This window comes from Stegostoma tigrinum, chromosome 16 (genome assembly GCF_030684315.1).
Source record: "Stegostoma tigrinum isolate sSteTig4 chromosome 16, sSteTig4.hap1, whole genome shotgun sequence".
Lineage (NCBI taxonomy): Eukaryota > Metazoa > Chordata > Chondrichthyes > Orectolobiformes > Stegostomatidae > Stegostoma > Stegostoma tigrinum.
In genome coordinates this window covers 62,481,230-62,499,939 of record NC_081369.1, presented here as the reverse complement: position 1 = coordinate 62,499,939, position 18,710 = coordinate 62,481,230, and the positions used below count along the sequence as shown (strand labels likewise).

Sequence of the window (18,710 nt, the reverse complement as noted above, 5' to 3'; positions counted from 1 at the left end):
TGAATGCACACAGCAGGCCAAGCAGCATAAGAGGAGCAAGAAAGTTTGACGTTTTGGGTCTCGAAAGATAAAAATGTACCTTGTTGTGATAAGAAACAGCCTCTACAGAGTTTGCAGACAAGGTCATGTCAAAGACTCATCCAACTTGTGGTTATTGTACCAAACTGGTAACTCACAGGTTTTAGGTTCAAATCATAGAATCCTTACAGTGCAGGCAGAGGCCCTTCATTCTATCGAGCCTGTGCTGACCCTCTGCACAGCATCCCACCCCATCTCCAGAACCCCACATTTAGTGCGGCACAGTCTTTGGACTGTGGGAGGAAATCCAGAGCACCCAGAAGAAACCCACACATCCACAGGGAGAAAGTGCACACAGACAGTCAACCAAGGTTGGAATCAAACCTGGGTCCCTAGTACTGTGCGGCAGTAATGCTGACCACACTGTGCCACCCTAAAGCCTGTCATTGGAATTGTGAAACTGAATTGAATTGTTGGGGTGGCTCACGAGGTTACTGAAACATGCTGGGTGGATCTTCAAACTCAGTGGGTTCGCTAACCTAACAGCTGGCCTGTTTTACTGCTTTAATGCCATTTGAAGTGAATTTAGTAAGGCATCAGTGATTTTGAAACAAAAACAGAAATTGCTGGAAAAGCTCAGCAGGTGTGGCAGCATCTGTGGAGTGGAATCAGAGTTAATGTGTTTTTGTTTCTGATTTCCAAAATCCACAGTTCTTTGGGTTTTTATCAGTGATTTTGAGTGTGAAACATAATTGAACGCTCCCAGTGCAGCACTGATGGCATCCTGTCAGCCTTTTGGGAGAGGATAAATGGAACCAGTTTGGAGAAGAGATAGGGGATTTTCCCTGTGTAATATATGTATTTCAACCAAGCACCATGAAAAGCAGATTTTCATAGAGTTGGATGATAGGTCAGTTTGATTCTGCACTGACTTCTTTCAAGGGCAATCCATTTCTCTTTGGAGTTTTGAAATGTTTACCCAATTTCCTTATGAGGAAGACTATTGAATCCATTTGTGCATCCCTTTCAGTCAGTGTATTCCAACAATTGCATTTCATCTGCTTGTTTTAGCCAGAAATTTAAATCTGTATCCTCTCATTATGGGAATTTCAGCAGTTTGACTGTGTGTTTTATACAGTCTGGACCATTCATGGCCATAAACACCTCCCCTGGTTTACGGTCTCAAACTCTCCAATCTGCCTGTTTGTAACTGAATGCTTCACCCCTTAAACCATTTCAGTATATCTCTCATGAACCTCTCCAAAGACTTCACGTCCTCCCTGAAGTGTGGCTCCCAGAACTGAGCACAATACTCAATGGGAGTTTAAGAAATGATTTATCTTCTTTTTTTTTGCTTTTTTTTTCATTCTGCCTCCACATGTAAAACCCAGGATCTTTTGAGTTTTATTCTGAACTTTGTGAACCTGTCCTCGCTTGTGTAAGGACTTATGTACAAACACTCTTGGTCCTAGCTTTTTGCATCTCCTTAACAGTTTTGGCCTTTAACTTGCATTGGGCCTCTCATGATAGTGATTGAGCTTCCTGCAAGTTTTCAGCATTACAACAGTGACTGTACATTGAAAACTGATTCATTTGATGTGAAGTACTTCGGCTGTACTGAGGTTGTGAAAGGCAGTACTTGGGCTGTTGTCAATAAATTGGCAATGAATGTGGCACTGGTGCTCATCCGTGGTCTTGCTCAGAGGCTGTCCAGGTGCTGGAGAATGGCCCAGCCCATTGCAATCTCACATTCACCAGACTCGAAGAATCTATGACCAGGAGATAAAAGCCACGATGGCTTAACTTTTCTTGGCAGCCACTCAATTTTCTAAAGCTGAGCCCTTTCCAAGATGCTTTAGCCATTGAGGAGTATGTTCAGCCCCTCTGACCGAATTCTCCAGTATTGCGGCAGTGCTTTCGAATGGCTCGTTCTATTAGCACTGAGGTTCCCTCACCAAGAACCTTTTACTCTCTCTCTGCCTCCTCCTCCTTTTCAGATCCCCTTGAAACCTAACTCTTTTTGGACCAAATTTTCATCACCTCTTAACAATAACAACTTATATAGCACCTTTTTAATGTGCTTCAACAAGCTTTTCAAATCTAATACAACACAAAGTTAACCAAAGCGTTTGCGTTTATAGAACATGGAACTGTACAGCATAGGAAGGGGCCCCTTTGGCCCATAATGTTGTGCTGAATATGACGCTAAATTAATCTAATCCCTTCTGCCTGCCCTTGGCCCATATCCCTCCATTCCTTGCATATTCATGTGTTTATTTAAAAGCCCCTTAAATGCCCCATCATATCTGCGTCCACTACCACCCCCAGCACCATGTTCAAGACTCCTAGTACACGCTGAGTTTAAAAAACCTGTCCCTCACAACTCGTTTGAACTTACCCTCGCTCATCGTAAATGCATGCCCCCTAGAATTAGATGCAGTTTCTTAAAGGATGAAAAGAGAGGATGAGAGTTGAGGGAATGAGTTTCTGAGATTAGGGTATCAGTAGAGCCAACAATGGTGCAGTAAGTTTTTCTTAAAAATTTTGTCACTTAGAGATGAGGAAGTCATTGGCTAAAGCCAAATCCAAATTGCCCAGTGGACAGTTAAGAGTCAACAACAGTGCTGTGGGTCTGGAGTCACATGTAGCTAGCCAGTTTCCTTCTGTAAAGGGCTTTAATGAACCAAATAAGAGGGCACAAGTTGATTGCAGCAGTTGAGAGTGTTTCATGGTTGCCCAAAGGCTAGCTGTGTATTGTGGATTGTTAGTGAATTCCAATTTCCCCTTTGTGAGATTCAAACTCATATCCCCAGAAAATTAGCCCAAGGTCCTAGGTGGCCAATCCAGTAACATGACCCCTGTGCCACCACAACAAACTCTACTGCAGAATGCTTCGGAGACCAGAGGTAGATAAATGAAGATATCTCAGTGGGTAGTGGGGGTGCTGTAGGAGATTGCAGAGATCAGAAGGATTTGAAAACAAACATGTGAATTCTGAACATAAAGTATTTTTGGCCCACTTTCCTGATCAACCTGTTCAGGGATGTTATTTGCACACCTCTGGAACAGGTGTGACTTAAACCCAGGCCTCCTGATCTAGTGGGTAGAGACACTATCACTGCACCACAAGAGGACCCCCGTTGCTTGAACAGGAGGCAGTATCTGCCCGTTACCATGCGGGTGAGAGATGAACAGGACTCGATACGGATAATGCATTGGCCAGCCTAGTTTCGCATGTCCTGAGGTCTATGGAAGTAGACATGACAGACTAGCCAGATATATCAGAGTAGTTCTGTTTACAGGTAAACAAAACATAGATGAGATATCAACAGCAGGTTTTCAAAATCACGAGTGAGCTGGGTAGAGTAGGTAGGGAGAGGGTCTTCCTCGAAAATGCTTTCACACAGCGAGTAGTGAGGATATGGAATGCTCAACCTGGAACTGTCAGATCTGCTAAGTTTCTCCAGCACTTTCTGTTTTTATTTCATATTTCGAACATCTGCAGTGTTTGGAGATAGATTGGCTATTTGCATATTCAGTGCAGTCATAGAGATGAACAGCTCGGAAACAGACACTTTCTTCCAACTTGCCCATGTTGACCAGATTTCCTAAATTAACCTAGTCCCATTTGCCAGCATTTGGCCCATATCCCTCTAAACCCTTCCAATTCATGTACTCACCCAGATGCCTTTTAGATGTTGTAATTATACCAGCCTCCACCACTTCCTCTGGCAGCTCATTCCATACACACACTGTGCATGAAAAGGCTGCCCTTTGGGTCCCTTTTAAATCTTTCCCCTCTCACCTTAAAACTATACCCTCTAGCTTTGGACGTTTAGATCCCGGAAAAAAGACCTTGTTTATTTGTGCCATCCATGCCCCTCTTTATTTTATAAACTCTATAAGATCATCCCTCTGCCTCTGACTCTCCAGGGAAAATAGCCCCAGCCTATTCAGCCTTTTGCTACAGTTCAAAACCTCCAATCCTGGCCACATCCCTGTAAATCTTTTCTGAACCTTTTCAAGTTGCACAACATCCTTCATATAGCAGAGAGACCAGAACTGAACACAGTATTCCAAAGTGGCCTAACCAATGTCCTGTACAGCCACAACATGACCTCCCAATTCCTATACTCAATGCACCAACCATAAAGACAAGCATTATAAATGCCTTCTTCACTATCCTATCTACCTGCAACTCAACTTTCAAGGAACTATGAATCTGGACTACAAGGTCTCTTTGTTTGGCAACACTCCCAGGATCTTACCATTAAATGTATAAGTCCAGACCAAATTTGCCTTTCCAAAATGCAGCACCACACAATTATCTAAATTAAACTCCATCTCCCAATCCTTGGCCGATTGGCCCATTTGATCAAGACCCAATTGCACAGTAAGGTAACCTTCTTTGCTGTTCACTACACGTCCAATTTTTCTTTTTAAAGAGAGACATTGTGGAAGTTTAAGGAGAGACTTTAGTGACTAACATCTGAATGAGAGCCATGAACAGATTTGGCTAATACAGTCACCGGGAGGAAAAGTTGAGTGATGCCTGATGGCAATAGGATCAAGGGAACAAAAGGTGAATAAAGCCAGGTCAGAAATGGCATTACAGGCTACAGGAGACAAGCTAGAGAAAGATGTGAGTTCAGGACTAGACCAGGACGTAGGGGATAACACTCAAGAAAGATCAGTTAACATGGTGGCTCAGAGGTTAGAGATAATGGGAACTGCAGATGCTGGAGAATCCAAGATAACAAAGTGTGAGGCTGGATGAACACAGCAGGCCAAGCAGCATCTCAGGAGCACAAAAGCTGACGTTTCGGGCCTAGACCCTTCCCTGGGTCGAGGCCCGAAACATCAGCTTTTGTGCTCCTGAGATGCTGCTTGGCCTGCTGTGTTCATCCAGCTTCATACTTTATTGTCTTGGCTCAGTGGTTAGCACCGCTGCCACACAGTGCTAGGGATCTGGATTTGATTCCAGCCTTGGGTGACTGTTGGTGTGGAGTTTGCACCCTTTCCCTATGGTTTGGTGGGTTAACCATGATAAACATCCCATGTGGATTTATAGAGATTGGGGGGGAAGTCTTCCAATAGCTGGTGCAGATTGAATGGGCTGAATGGCGGCTTTTTGCACTATAGTAATTGTATGACTAGTGGAAAAGTGGGACTTGGCAAAGACATGTGATTGGGTAGTTTCTGTCTGCCTGACTGAAAGGTGCTCATAAACTCCTGGAAATTTTGGAGGATGGAGAGAGGGGTTTTATAAGACAGTTTAAAAGAGAATAAAGAAACTGGGGTTTACCTTTCACCCTCCAGGAATAATGAGAAGTTTAGGATCAGATATGGTCCAATCACAGGTGATGGTGAATGGCTAAACCTGCTGTTCTTTGTATCCTTTTAAAGTCTTGCGTCACTCCATTAGAGGTCTTGCGCTGTAGTGGTAGCATCCCTACCTTTGAGACAGGAGGGCAAGATTCAAGCACTATCTGTTCCAGAGTTGTATAACACCATCAATGAGCAGGTTGATTAGAAATAGGTTTACAAAAACAAAGTGTCACTCCCCGAATCGTCAGCTTTCCTGATGCTGCCTGGTCTACTGTGTGCCTCCAGCTCCACACTGTGTTATCTCTGACTCCAGCATCGGCAGTTCTTACTGTCTTTGACTCCATGTTACATTTTGTTTGTTGACACTGTTGCGAAGGAACTCCTAGCTAGTGTTAATAAAAAATGCTATATAAATACAGATTGTTATTCCGGTCTACTTTGTTCTTTCCCTGTATAAGTGAGACCCAACACGTCAAAAAATGTCCACCAGGTAGAAACTGTTCTGTAGCACTGACCTGTTCCATCCTCAGAGCTGGCTGGAACACCAGGGACATCTGAAACAATTACAGCAGGCCCAAGATCTGAAGATGCTATGTTAATATTGTTGGCTGTCATATCCACACTCCTGCAGTTTCTTGGCTTCACTGGTGAACATGCAAAATAAAAAAAACAATGAACACAGATGACACCAGGGAGGACTGAACAGTCTTGGTTCTTGGAAAGAGAACGATGAAGGGAAGCCTGATGTCATTAAGAGTAAACATAGCAAGGATGTAGTTGGAAGAGAGCAAAACTGGGGGTTACTAATAGGTGTGATATAGCCACTAATACATGTGGAATTAAACTCAAGAGAAATCTCCAACTAGAAAGTGGAGGGAAAGTGAAACTTCTTATTCAAAGGGTGCAGTTAAAATGAATACTTAAAATGAATCAGAGGATGAAGGGTCTAGGCCCGAAACGTCAGCTTTTGTGCTCCTGAGATGCTGCTTGGCCTGCTGTGTTCATCCAGCCTCACATTTTATTATCTTGGATTCTCCAGCATCTGCAGTTCCCATTATCTCTAGATCTACTTGACATCTGCTTATGAGACAGTACCTGCATACCAAGTGTTGCCTAGTGAAACTTCTCTCAACTTTGTTATATTCAGTCATAGGATGTGATCATCACTAGATGGACCCACACACAATACCTATCCCTAATTGTGCAGAGGCACTTAAAATACAACCACATTGTTGTGGGTCTGTAGTCATTGCTAAAGTGGCAGACTTCGAAAAGGGTATTAGTGAGAGATAATGGGAACTGCAGATGCTGGAGAAGCCGAGATAATAAAATGTGAGGCTGGATGAACACAGCAGGCCAAGCAGCATCTCAGGAGCACAAAAGCTGACGTTTCGGGCCTAGACCCTAGACTAGAGCTCTCTGATGAAGAGTCTAGGCGCGAAACGTCAGCTTTTGTGCTCCTGAGATGCTGCTTGGCCTGCTGTGTTCATCCAGCTTCACACTTTATTATCAAGGGTATTAGTGAACTAGGTTTGTCCCTTATCAATCAGAACCAGGTTTATGGTCATCATTAGACACTAAATTCCAGATTTTTATTTGATTCAAATTCCATCATCTACCATGCTGGGATTTGAATCCAGGTAACCAGAGCGTTATCTGAGTCTCCAGATTGACAGTCCAGTGACAATACCACCACACCATCACTTCTCCTTATTTATTTCTCCTGCTACAGTGCATAACTTCACATTTCTAGGGGAGGCAATGGCCTAGTGATATTATTGCTGAACTGTTAATCCAGAAACCCAGAAGACAGTTAAGTCAGGCTCGAATCTCACCATGGCAGATGGTGGAATTTGAAATCTAACAATGACCATGAGTCGATTGTCAGAAAAACCCATCTAGTTCACTACTGTCCTTTCGGGAAGGAAATCTGCGATCCCTACCTGGTCTGGCCTGCATGTGACTCCAGGTCCACAGCAATGTGGTTGACTCTGAACTGCCCTCTGGCAATTAGGGATGGGCAATGAATGCTGGCCAGTGATGCCCTCAGCCTGTGAAAGAATAAAAAAAATTCTACACTTTATATTCCATTGACCACATTTTTTTCCACTTGCTTAACCTCTGCAGACACTTTGTTTCATCCTCACCACATGCCTTCCAACCATATTTGTGCCATCCACAAACTTATCTTTTGCACATCTACTTTCCTCATCCAAGTCACAAGAATGCTTTGTAAGCAACTGAGGCCCACTGATCCTTGTGGCACTTTACTAGCTACTATTCTGAAAATGCCCCACGACTGTTAGTTATACAATCTCGAAAGTGTGGAAACAGGCCATTCAACCCATCAAGTTCACACCATCTCTCTGAAGAACGTCCGACCTAGACCAACCAAAACAACCCCCACCCCCAACACCCTGCATTTTCCCACGGCTAACCCACCTAGTTTGCACATCCCTGGACACTGAGCAATTTAGCATGGCCAGTCCACCCTAACCTGCACACCTTTGGATTGTGGGAGGAAATCAGAGCACCCACAGGAAACCCACACAGACACAAGGAAAATATGCAAACCCCACACAGTCACCTGAAGGCAAATTCAATCCCAGGTTCCTGGCAGTGTGAGACAGCAGTGCTAACCACTGAGCCGCCCATGTTGGGATAACTTCTATGAGACAATTCTAAATACATTGAAGTGAAAGCCGGATAAACACATGAGAGCATGGGTCAGACTTCTGTCAATTTCTTCTAAACCAGCACTTTAACTTTGCAAGAAGTAAAAGTGAAGTATACGTTTCTCTACAAGGATGTTTTGTTGAGGAAAAGACCACTGTGAAGTAGCAGCGTAATGCTTCTTTGAACATACGTGGTGGCCAGTGAACTTATTCAAGATAGGGCCTGTGGATGCGTGGAAGAGGCTTGTGTTGAACATAAATACCAGCATTGAGCAGGTGGACTGAATAGCCTGTTTCTGTGGAGTAAATTCTGTTTTAATTCATAAAATCATATAATCCATTCGGCCCTTTGGGTCTGCACTGACCTTCTGAATAGCATCTCACGCTGACGCAACCCTGCCACTTCATCGCCGTAACTCCACATTCCATATAACACTCCGAACCATGCATCTGATGCACGAATAAGCTCTCCTGATCAGTTGCCTGTAAGCTTTGCTTCAGAAAACACAAAGCTTAAGTTACTGAATACTTGTTCAGAATAATATCGTGCGTTTGTTTCTTAAAAAAATGTACATCTGGCATCAACGAGATGCATTTGTATTCTCGATGGTAGATTGAAGGGCATAAGAGCCACCTATTTTCAGAGAATCCTCATCTTCGCAATTGATTTGCAGGTCATTAACCACCTACGTCCCACTCCCACAGCCTGTCCCCTCCCTCCACAACCTCCAAAAAAATTCAGGCACGACTATTGTTGACAGCAATAATGATGTGTGCAGTGTATCAAGGACTTAAATCACAATCACTGGAATAACAAAAACATGCTTCTGCTGTGAAGTTAGAAACTAGAGCAGGAGCCCCATAATGACCGTCCTTCATAGTTTACCAGTTTGATTCATATCAGCAAGCTTGTGCATTTGAGTGTGTGTGTATATATATATATATATATATATATATCACTGTTGCTGCATTGGGGTGTCAAAGTCAAATATAATTTTGAGATCAAATAGGGTTCTTAGTGGGGTTTAAATGGAGGCTTCATAAATGTAATTGAATCCCTACTTTAAAATCTGCAACATTTTGTTGTTCATATTTGTTTAATAAATGCCTGTTCACAACCCTTTGTAAGATGGTATGTGAGAATGTCACACTCTAATTATGCCTTCCACCAGTGATAGTACTGTAGCACCGTCACTGAAGAAATGGCCCTGTCGAAGCAGGCAGAACACACCTTGTGATGCATGGCAACATGAGAAACGTTGATGGGAAAAGATGACTTGACAGTATATCCAGAGCCAGCCTTCTGTGCTTCAAGCTCTTACAGAAAGTGCTGGAGAAACTCAGCAGATAGAGCCAAAAATTCCTCTTCAGAAATAAAACCAGGACGTGTTGAAGAAACACAGCAAGTCTCTTCTGCAGAACTGAATAATAATCGTGTTGGACTTGAAATGTTAACTGTTTCTCTGCCCTCAGATGCTGTGTCAGACTTGTTGATTCTTCTCCAACATTTTTCTGTTTTTGTTTCAGACTCCCAATGTCCGCAGTATTTCACTTCGATATACCTCAAAGCTCTTTCTTTTAATTTTGATAGGTGGTTTAAATACAGTCATAGAGATGAACAGCACAGAAACAGCCATTTGGTCCAGATTGTCCATGCTGACCAGATATCCTAAGTTAATCTCGTCCCATTTGCTACCATTTGGGCCCTATCCCTCTGAATCCTTCCTATTCATGCACCCATCCCGATGCCTTTTAAATGTTGTAATTGTACCAGCCTCCACCACTTCCTCAGGCAGCTCATTCCATACAAGCACCACCCTCTGTGTGAAAAAAGTTGCCCCTCAGGTCCCTTTTAAATTTTCCCTCTTTCACCTTATACCCACACCCTCTAGTTTTAGACACCCCTTCCCTGGGAAAAAAGCCTTGATGATTCCATCCATGTCCCTCATGATTTTATAAACTTCTGTAAAGTCAGCTCTCAGCGTCCGATTCCCAAGAGAAAAATAATGCCCCAGCCTATTCACCCTCTCCCTATAGCTCAAACCCTCCAACCCTGTCAAAATCATAAGACCATAAGACATCGGAGCAGAAATTAGGCCATTTGGCCCATCGAGTCTGTTCTGCCGTTCAATCATGGCTGATAATTACTACACCCTTGTAAGCTTTTTCTGAATCCTTTCAAGTAGGACAACATGCTTTGTTGGAAGCTGTCCAGAAAGAAATGACAGCTCTTTCAAAAATGATAACAACTCTCAAATAGTTAATTTGTGAATTCAGTCAAGTGTCTTACTGCGTCAAATCTGCCAAAGTGTTCCTCCCATCGGGAGTAGAGTGTGCATTTATCAAACACTTTGCCTGACCTTGGGATGACCTACAAAGCTCATATCCCATCATGTGATTTTCTGAAGCCGTCACTCGTGTGAAAAAATATACTTAGTTTGTGCAAGAAACAACACATAGCAAAGTCTTAAGTGACTACATCATTTTTGGTTTTCATTTAAAGACTTTGGTTGAAGGATAAATAATGTCCAGGAGACTAGGGAACTATCCTCAGACCTCCTACTAACGCTGGCCCACTGTCTTCCAGAGCAACCATTTGAGAGTATAAATACGCTGTAATTTTTGTATCACATTCAATACCCCTGACAGTGTAGACACTACTCCATGCTCCGTGGCGTGTCAATCATAAATTTCGCATTAATTCCTCTGAAGTGGGGCTTACTCTAACCTTCTGCCTCAGAGTTAAGAGTACTATTGTTCTTTATAGGTTTGTGTGTTATGGATTTGAAGTTGAGCCCATGGCCCTTTGCCTCATTTCTCATGTTTGTAGACGTTGAGATTTGCTGATTTGGGAGTAGCAATTTTGGTGTGGGCTTTAGCCAATCTTGAGTACAAATCCAAGCAGGCACTTCAGCAGCAAAAATTAACGCTGCAGCATGGAGGTTTTTTTGTGATTTATTCATCGGATGCCGGCATTGCTCCTTGGACCAGCATTTTGTGCCCATCCCTAGTTCACCCTTGAGAAGGTGGTCATAAGCTGCCTTCTTGAATCACTGCAGGCCATGTGCTGCATGTGGACCCCCATTGCCATTAGGGAGAGAATTCCTGGATTTTGCAGCTATGACACTGAAGGAATGGTAATATATTTCCAGATTAGGATGGTGGTGAATACCACCTTTTAATGAGACTTTAAGATAATCAATAAGACCATAAGGAATCAGAACAAGTGTAGACCATCAAGCCCCTTGAGCCTAAGCATAACCCTAATGCTCCAACATTCAATAGAATCATGACTGATTCAACGTTCCTCGCATCCAGTTTCCTGACCTTTCCCCAAAACCCTTGACTCTCTGACTGACCAAGAATCCATTAATCTCTCTTAAATATCCAGAAGGACTCTGCTTCCACAGCTCTCTGAGACAAGGAGTTCCAATGACTCACAATCCTCTGAGAGAAGTTGTTCTTCCTCATCTCATTTGTTAATTGGTGCCCCTTTATCCCGGTCCTAGACTCATTCATGAGGGGAAACATCCTCTCACCATCTACCCTGCCCAGCCACTTAAGAATCATATGTTTCAGCTAAACCACTTCTCACCCTTCCAAGCTCCAGTGAGTAGAGTCCTGACCTGTTTAATCATTTTTAATAAGACTATCTCTCCATACCAGGGGTCATCCTAGTGAACATTCCCTTCACTGCCTCCAATGAAATGATATCTTTCCTTAAGCAGGGGGACCAAAGCTGCCCACAAACTCCAGACGTAATCTCACCAGCACCTTGTACAGTCGCAGTAAAACTTCCCTGCATTTATACTCCAAGCCCTTTGAAATAAGGGCTAAAATTAGCCTTCCTGATTATCTGCTGCCCCATATGCTCGCTTTCTGTTTTTGATCTACAATATCTCCAAGCCCTTTGTATCGCTTTCTGCAAGTTTCTCTGATGTTTTGTTCTCCCTTCCAAAATGAATGACTTTGCATTTTCCCACATCATCCTCCATTTGCTAATTTTCAAGATGCTAATTTCCCTCTCGTGTTGAAGTAAAAGATCCCTTGTCCACTATTTGGAAATGTTCTTGGCAAAATCTATCCATCAATCATTATCACATTGCTCCTCTGGGATCTTGCCTTGTGCAAATTGTCCCATTTCCTGTGTTACCACAGTGGCAGGCACCTCCTAGGCTGAAAAGCACTTTGGACCTGCCCTAACATACTTTAAGGTGCTAGATAAATACAGCCTTGCATTTCTTTAAAAGAAAAACTCGAGTTAGCTGAAGGACAATGCTGCCAGTGATTTGGTGGTATGTAAAAGTATGTGACAAATTTTAAAATGTACATCAGACTGTATACCAGTTGTAATTTGTTGACATTTGTAGTTATTCCTGTTGTGTAGACACATCTATACTAATTGGCAGCAACAGTTCCGTCATGGAGTAAGACAAAATTAAATACACAAATAGTACTTGTATCTAAATGATCCATATTAGCTGCATCTTACTGTACTTTGTCCCATCCTATCAGCATAACCGTCTATTATTCTCTCTGTTCTACTCAGCTTCCTCACAAATGCATCTACGCTATTCGCCTCAACCATCTCCTGTGAAGGTGGCATCTCACCCCAATCTGGGTAAGTTTCTCCTGACTTCTCTGTTTACTTTGTAATTATGATTCAAATAGGTTTGGACTCTTCCCAGCATTGGGCTTTTCGACCCCTTCAACATTGTAATTACGTCGATCAAGTCGCACACCCCCCGCCCAACTGACGCTCGCACCTTAGCCTCTATAGCTCAATGGAAAAGAGTTCCTGCCTGTTCGGCCTTTCCTGATCATTGTACCCATTCTGTTACATGGCTGGTCATTGTTTCGGTTATTTCGGCTGCCACGACACCAGAAGGCTTTGGTGAGGTACAGAAACGCTTTACCGCGATGTTGCCTGGTTGGCACAGTATCAGCTATGAGGAGAAATTGGACACGTCTGGTTTGTTTTTACGTGAACATCAGAGGCTGAGGGATGACTTGATAGAGGTTTCTCAAATTATGAGAGGCATGGATAGAATGGGTACCCAGTGCCTTTACCCCAAGGTAGAAATATCAGTTACTAGTGGGCATAAATTTAAGAAGAAAAAATGGGGAATGTTTAAAGGCGAAGCAAAAAGCCGGTTTTTTTTTACACAAAGGGTGGTAAGTGCCTGAAAAGTGCTGTCAGCGGGGTTCGTGGAGGCAGATACAATAGCAACAGTTAAGAGGCATCTTGACTTATACATGAATAGGCAGGGAATAGAAGGATATGGATTATGCAGAGGCAAAAGGTTTTTAATTTGGGAAGGCACCCTGTGTCGGTACAGGTTTGGTGGGCAGAAAGGCCTGTTCCTGTGCTGTAGTGTTCTACTCTGTTATTTGTAAATGTTGTTCACACTTGCTTCAAGTATTTAAATTTTACTTTCGTAGCATGGGGCCCAGAATTGCTTACAGTTTATTAAACAAAGCAGCTAATGAATTCACATTCGTACCCTTGATTCCCTTAATGGTCTTATCTGCCTCTATAATCTCATCCAACATGGGAGGTCTCTTAAGCAAAAACGCTGAAACTGCTGGAGAAACTCAGCAGGTCTGGCAGCATCTGTGCGGAGAGAGACGGGGTTTACGTTCTGAGGCTGATGTGATTCGTTTTCAGGGAAGAAGACCCCTCTGTCCAGTGTGACACTTCTTCAGAAGATCCTTCTTCTCTGAAGCATTGCCACCCGATTGGGAATCTGTAACCCTGTTTCTCTGTCCACAGATGCTGCAGACCTGCTGAGTTTCTCCAGGTTTCTGAATTTGTTTCAGAATTCCAAGCATCCACATAACTTTTTGCTTTTATCAAAGCTCTCGCATACATCTCTGTACTGAAATGTTGCTCTAGCATTGGAGCCCAAGCTCTGGTGTTTCCTCCATCTCTTAACCATTTTCCTTCCTTTATGACACTTCTTAAGATCGAAATCTTGGCGTTTTGGATCATCCATCCCTGTTGCTTTATGTGGCTTGTTGTCTAAAGCTTCTGTGAGTTGCCTTTGAATGTTTTCAAAGTGCTGTATCAATAAAAGCTGCAGTGCTATCATCTGCCAAAAGCATTGATTGCTCGCAATCATAGAAACATGGAAACCATAGAAATAGATGCAGGAGTAGGCCATTCAGCCTTTTTGAGCCTGTACCACTATTCAATATGATCATGGCTGATCACGCAATCACAGAATCCCATTCCCTACTCGCTCTGTCCATACCCTTTGATCCCTACAGCTACGTAAGCCACATGCAGCTCCCTCATGAGTATATCTAATGAACCAGCCCCAACAGTTTCCTATGGTAGAGAATTCTACTGGGTTCACAACTCTCTGAATGAAGAAGTTCTTCCTCATCTTCATTCTGAATGGCTTACCCATTATTTATTTTTTTTTGTTCATTTGCGGGATGTGGGCATCGCTGGCGGGGCCAGCCTTTCTTGCACATCCCTAGTTGCCCCTTGAGAAGGTGGGGGTGAGCTGCCTTCTTGAACCGTTGCAGTTCTCCTGCTGTGGATTGACCCACAATGCTCTTAGGGAGGGAATTCCAGGATTTTGACCCAGTGACAGTGAAGGAGCAGTGATATATTTCCAAATCAGGATGGGGAGTGGCTGGGGGAGGAATGTGGAAGTTGGTGGTGTTCTCATATACCTGATGCCTTTGTCCTTTTAGATGGAAATTGTTGTGGGTTTGGAAGATGCTGTCTCAGTTTCTTTGGTGAATTTCTTCAGTCCATCTTGTAGATAGTACACACTGCTGTCACTGAGTGTTGATGGGGAGGGAGTGAATGCTTGTGGATGGAGTGCCAATAAAGTAGGTGGTTTTGTCCTGGATGGTGTCGAACTTCTTGAGTGTTATTGGGGCTGCACCCATCCAGGCAAGTGGGGAGTATTCCATCACACTCCTGACTCGTGCCTTGCAGATGGTGGACAGGCTTTGGGGAGTCATTCTTTGAGGAGTTATTCTTAGACTGTGACCCTTAGTTCTGCACTTCCCCAACTTTGAGAATGTTCTTCCCATATCTAACCTATCCAGTCCCATCAGGATTTTATATGCCTCCAAGAGATCCTCCCTCATACTTCTAAATTCCAGTGAGTACAAGCCCAGTCGATCCAATTTTTCCTCATCTGTCAGTCCTGCCATCTCTGGGATCAGTCTGGTGAACCTTTGCTGGACTCCCTCAACTGCAAGAATGTCTGTTATGAGTTGTGTGATGAGTGGGTTGTAGATTCCATTTCTCAACATGATGTAAACGCTGGAGTCAACTCAATGAACACTGCTGAGTGAACCATCCCAGAGCTACCTGAAAACAGCGTAAGAAGTGTGCATGTAACAGAGAGATTGCTCAGCTGACCCTGACATTTTCAGTCACCCATGTTACCAGCCAGTGGAGCTCCAAATTGCTCTTCAAATGACCTTATGCAAAGACATTCTCCTATTTATCAAACCATTTTAGTTGAGTGCAATATCTTATCCTTTATGTATCTTCTTCAAACTATTGTCCCCTGTCATTTTGCAGATCTGATCACCACAGGTTTCCTAATTAAAGAGGAACATAGGAAAAGGAGTAGGCCATTCATCCCCTTCAGCCTGATTTCCCATTCACTGTGGCCTAACTCCATTGACCTGCCTTTGGCCCATATCCCGAAATACTTTTGTTTCGCAAGATTTTATCTATCTCAGGTTTAAAATTAAAAACTGCTCCTGTACCCACAGCTGCTTTTGGAAAGAAGTTCCAAACCTCCACCGTCCTTTGTGTGTAGAGATGCTTCCTTACATCTCTCCCGAAAGGTCTGGCCCTAATTCTCAGAATGTGCCCCCTAGTTCTAGAATCCCCATCCAATAAAAATAGCTTATCTTATTTAAAAATAGTTTACCCAGTCTTTTCCTATTAGTAGAGGCAGAGAGATATAAAACATGGCCCAACTCATTCATGCCAACCAGGTACCCTTAGTTATTCTAGACCTATTGCCAGCATTTGGCCCGTATCCCTCTAAACGCACCCTATTCATGTACCCATCCAGATGCCTGATAAATGTTGTCATTGTACCAGCCTCCTCCACCACCTCTGGCAGCTCATTCAATACACACACCACTGTGTGAAAAAAGTTACTCCTTAGGTCTCTCTTAAATCTTTCCCCTTTCAACTTAAACCAATGTCCTCTCGTTCTGGACTCCCCTAGCCTAGGTAAGAGACCTGGGATATTCACCGTATCTATGCCCGTCATAAGGTCACCCCTCTGCCTCCGACGCTCCAGAGAGAAAATAGCCCCAGCCTATTCAACATCTCCCTGTAGCTCAAACCCTCCAACCCCAGCAACATCCTTGTAAACCTTTTCTGAACCCTTTCAAGTGTCACAATATCCTTTCTATATCGGGGTGGCTGGGGGCAGGGGGTCAGAATTGAAAGCAGTATTCCAACAGTGGCCCAAATCAATGTCCTGTACAGCTGTAACATTTCCTTCCAACTCCTATACTCAATGCACTGACCAATAAAGTCTTTCAAGGAACAGGAGCCTGCACTCTAAGGTCTCTGTTCAACAACATTGCCCCAGGACCCTACCATTAAGTGTATAATTCGTGCCCTGATTTGCCGCACCAACATGCAGCACCTCACATTTATCTAAATTAGCTTGAAGAGTTCAATCAGATCACCGCTTAACCTTCTAAATTCTAGAGAAAACAGACTTAATTTGTATAATGGCTTGCAGAGAAGCCATTCAGTCCATTGACTCTGGTTTAGCTCTTTGGAAGATTTTCCAATTATTCCCAATTCCCTGCTTTTCCTACATGGCATTGTAATCTCCTTTTCCTTCAAGGGTACAAACAATTCCCCTTTGAAATTTGCTTTAGAATATTCTTCCTGTACTTATTCAGGTAACATGTTCCAGATCACCAAGAAAATGGTCTGCCTTAAATTAATCTTCCATGCTGCTGTTGAATCTGCTGTCAGTCACCTTTCACCTCTGTCATTTGGTCACTGAGCCTTTGGCAGTGAGAAAGCATTTCTCTTTATTTACTCCAATGTAGTCCATCTGTCACATCTCCCTTTCATCTTTTTGCTCTGAGCACAATAATCTCAGCTTCATCAATCAACCCATTCTGAATTCCTTCATCCTCAAACAATTGTAGCAAATCTCTGTACCCTCTTGGGCCTTAACGCTTTATATAAAGTGTGCCTCCAGATTTGGAACCAACATTCCACCTGAAATCCACTGAGCGATTTATAGACACCTAGCATAAGTTGCATCAAAATATGAAACATTTCTTCCCAGACAGGGCCCGATGTTTTTGAGGCAAGTGTTTTTCTGAACTGCAACAGACCAGGAATTGCAGTGATAATTTTTAGCCGGAAGACTGACCATGGGCAGGAAATCTGAGTGAGAGTTACAGCCTTAGCTAGTGAGGTTCTCACTCCGAATGTAAGTCACGCTTAGGCTTTTAGTGAAATGCTGAGGGCAGGGAGAAGTATGTTATGGGGAAACATGCTTCGTGCATGAAAATGTCCACTTATTTGACCAGAAAAATATTCTCCTTGATCCAGGCTGCGGAAGCACGGATAAAAATAGCTCATTTGCAAATCTTCATTCTACCTGTCTCATCGTTCACTCAGCAACTCAATCCGAGCAAAGAGACAAAACCAAATAAAAACTATCTTTTACATAAAGCACTTAGATTTGTAATGTGCCTCAGGCTCCAGGTTCGATGTTAGAGTGGGTTGACTATATTTAGTTTGAATGAGCATTAGTGACCACAATGCTGAGGAGTGTTATTGGAATGGACTGCAATTTCTCAGTTTTTTGAATTTAAGATTTCGCTTTTCTTAAATTCATTCTTTCAAGGATTGGGGAATCTTTGACGAGGTTGGCATTTATTGCCAATCCCTAATAGCCCATGGGAAAGCGATAGTGAGCTGCTTTGATGTCCATGTGGTGTATGTCCATCCACAATGCTGTAAGAAAGAGAGTTCCATAATTAATGAAGTAAAGACAATATATTTCCAAGTTAGGATGGTCTGTGACTTGACCTTGAAATTGCAAGTTGTGGTCTTCCCATGTATCTGCTGCTATCATTGTGTTGGGTCATAGAGATTGCAGGTTTGGAAAATGTTGTTCAAGGACCCTTGGTGAGTTGCTGCACTGGCTCTTGTAAATGGTAAATACTGTTGCTACAGAGTATCAGTGGCAGAGGGACTGAATGTTGAAAGTGTTAGATGGAATGCCCATCAAGAGGGTTGCTCTGCTCCACATTGTGTCAAGCTTCTTGCATGTTGTTAGAGCTGCACTCATTCAGGCAAGAGTGGCGTTTTCCATTACTGTCCCGACGTGTGCCTTGCAGTTTGTGGGCAGACTCTTGGGAGTCAGCAGATGAGATTCCAGCCTCAGACCTGCTTTTGTAGTCAATGTAGACATGGTTTCCTTGGTTCAGTTTCTGGTCATGGTAATCTCCAGGTTATTGATCCAGTTTATGAAGGATTCAATGATGTTAATGCCATTGTGTGTCAGGAAGAGACAGCTGGATTCTCTCTTGCTGGTTATGATCATTGCTTGGCACTTAGAGTCATAGAGTCATGCAGTGCAGAAACAAATCGTTCTATCCAAATAGTCCATGCCGACCATAATCCCGAATTAAATGGGTCCCACCTGCCTACTCCTG

General features: G+C 43.2%; 1 protein-coding gene across 5 annotated transcripts in view; it reads left to right on the top strand.

Moving 5' to 3' along the window:
* The window catches only part of cdh11 (cadherin 11, type 2, OB-cadherin (osteoblast)), a 236,601-nt gene that overhangs the window by 11,219 nt on the left and 206,672 nt on the right, over positions 1-18,710 (top strand). For 4 of the 5 annotated variants that reach the window (XM_059651777.1, XM_059651780.1, XM_059651776.1 and 1 more), the window contains one exon: positions 12,571-12,642. The exons of the other annotated variant lie outside the window; for it this stretch is intronic. The gene's annotated coding sequence lies outside the window, so the exon portion shown is untranslated. The remainder of the gene's footprint in view (positions 1-12,570; positions 12,643-18,710) is intronic. 5 annotated transcript variants of the gene reach the window in all.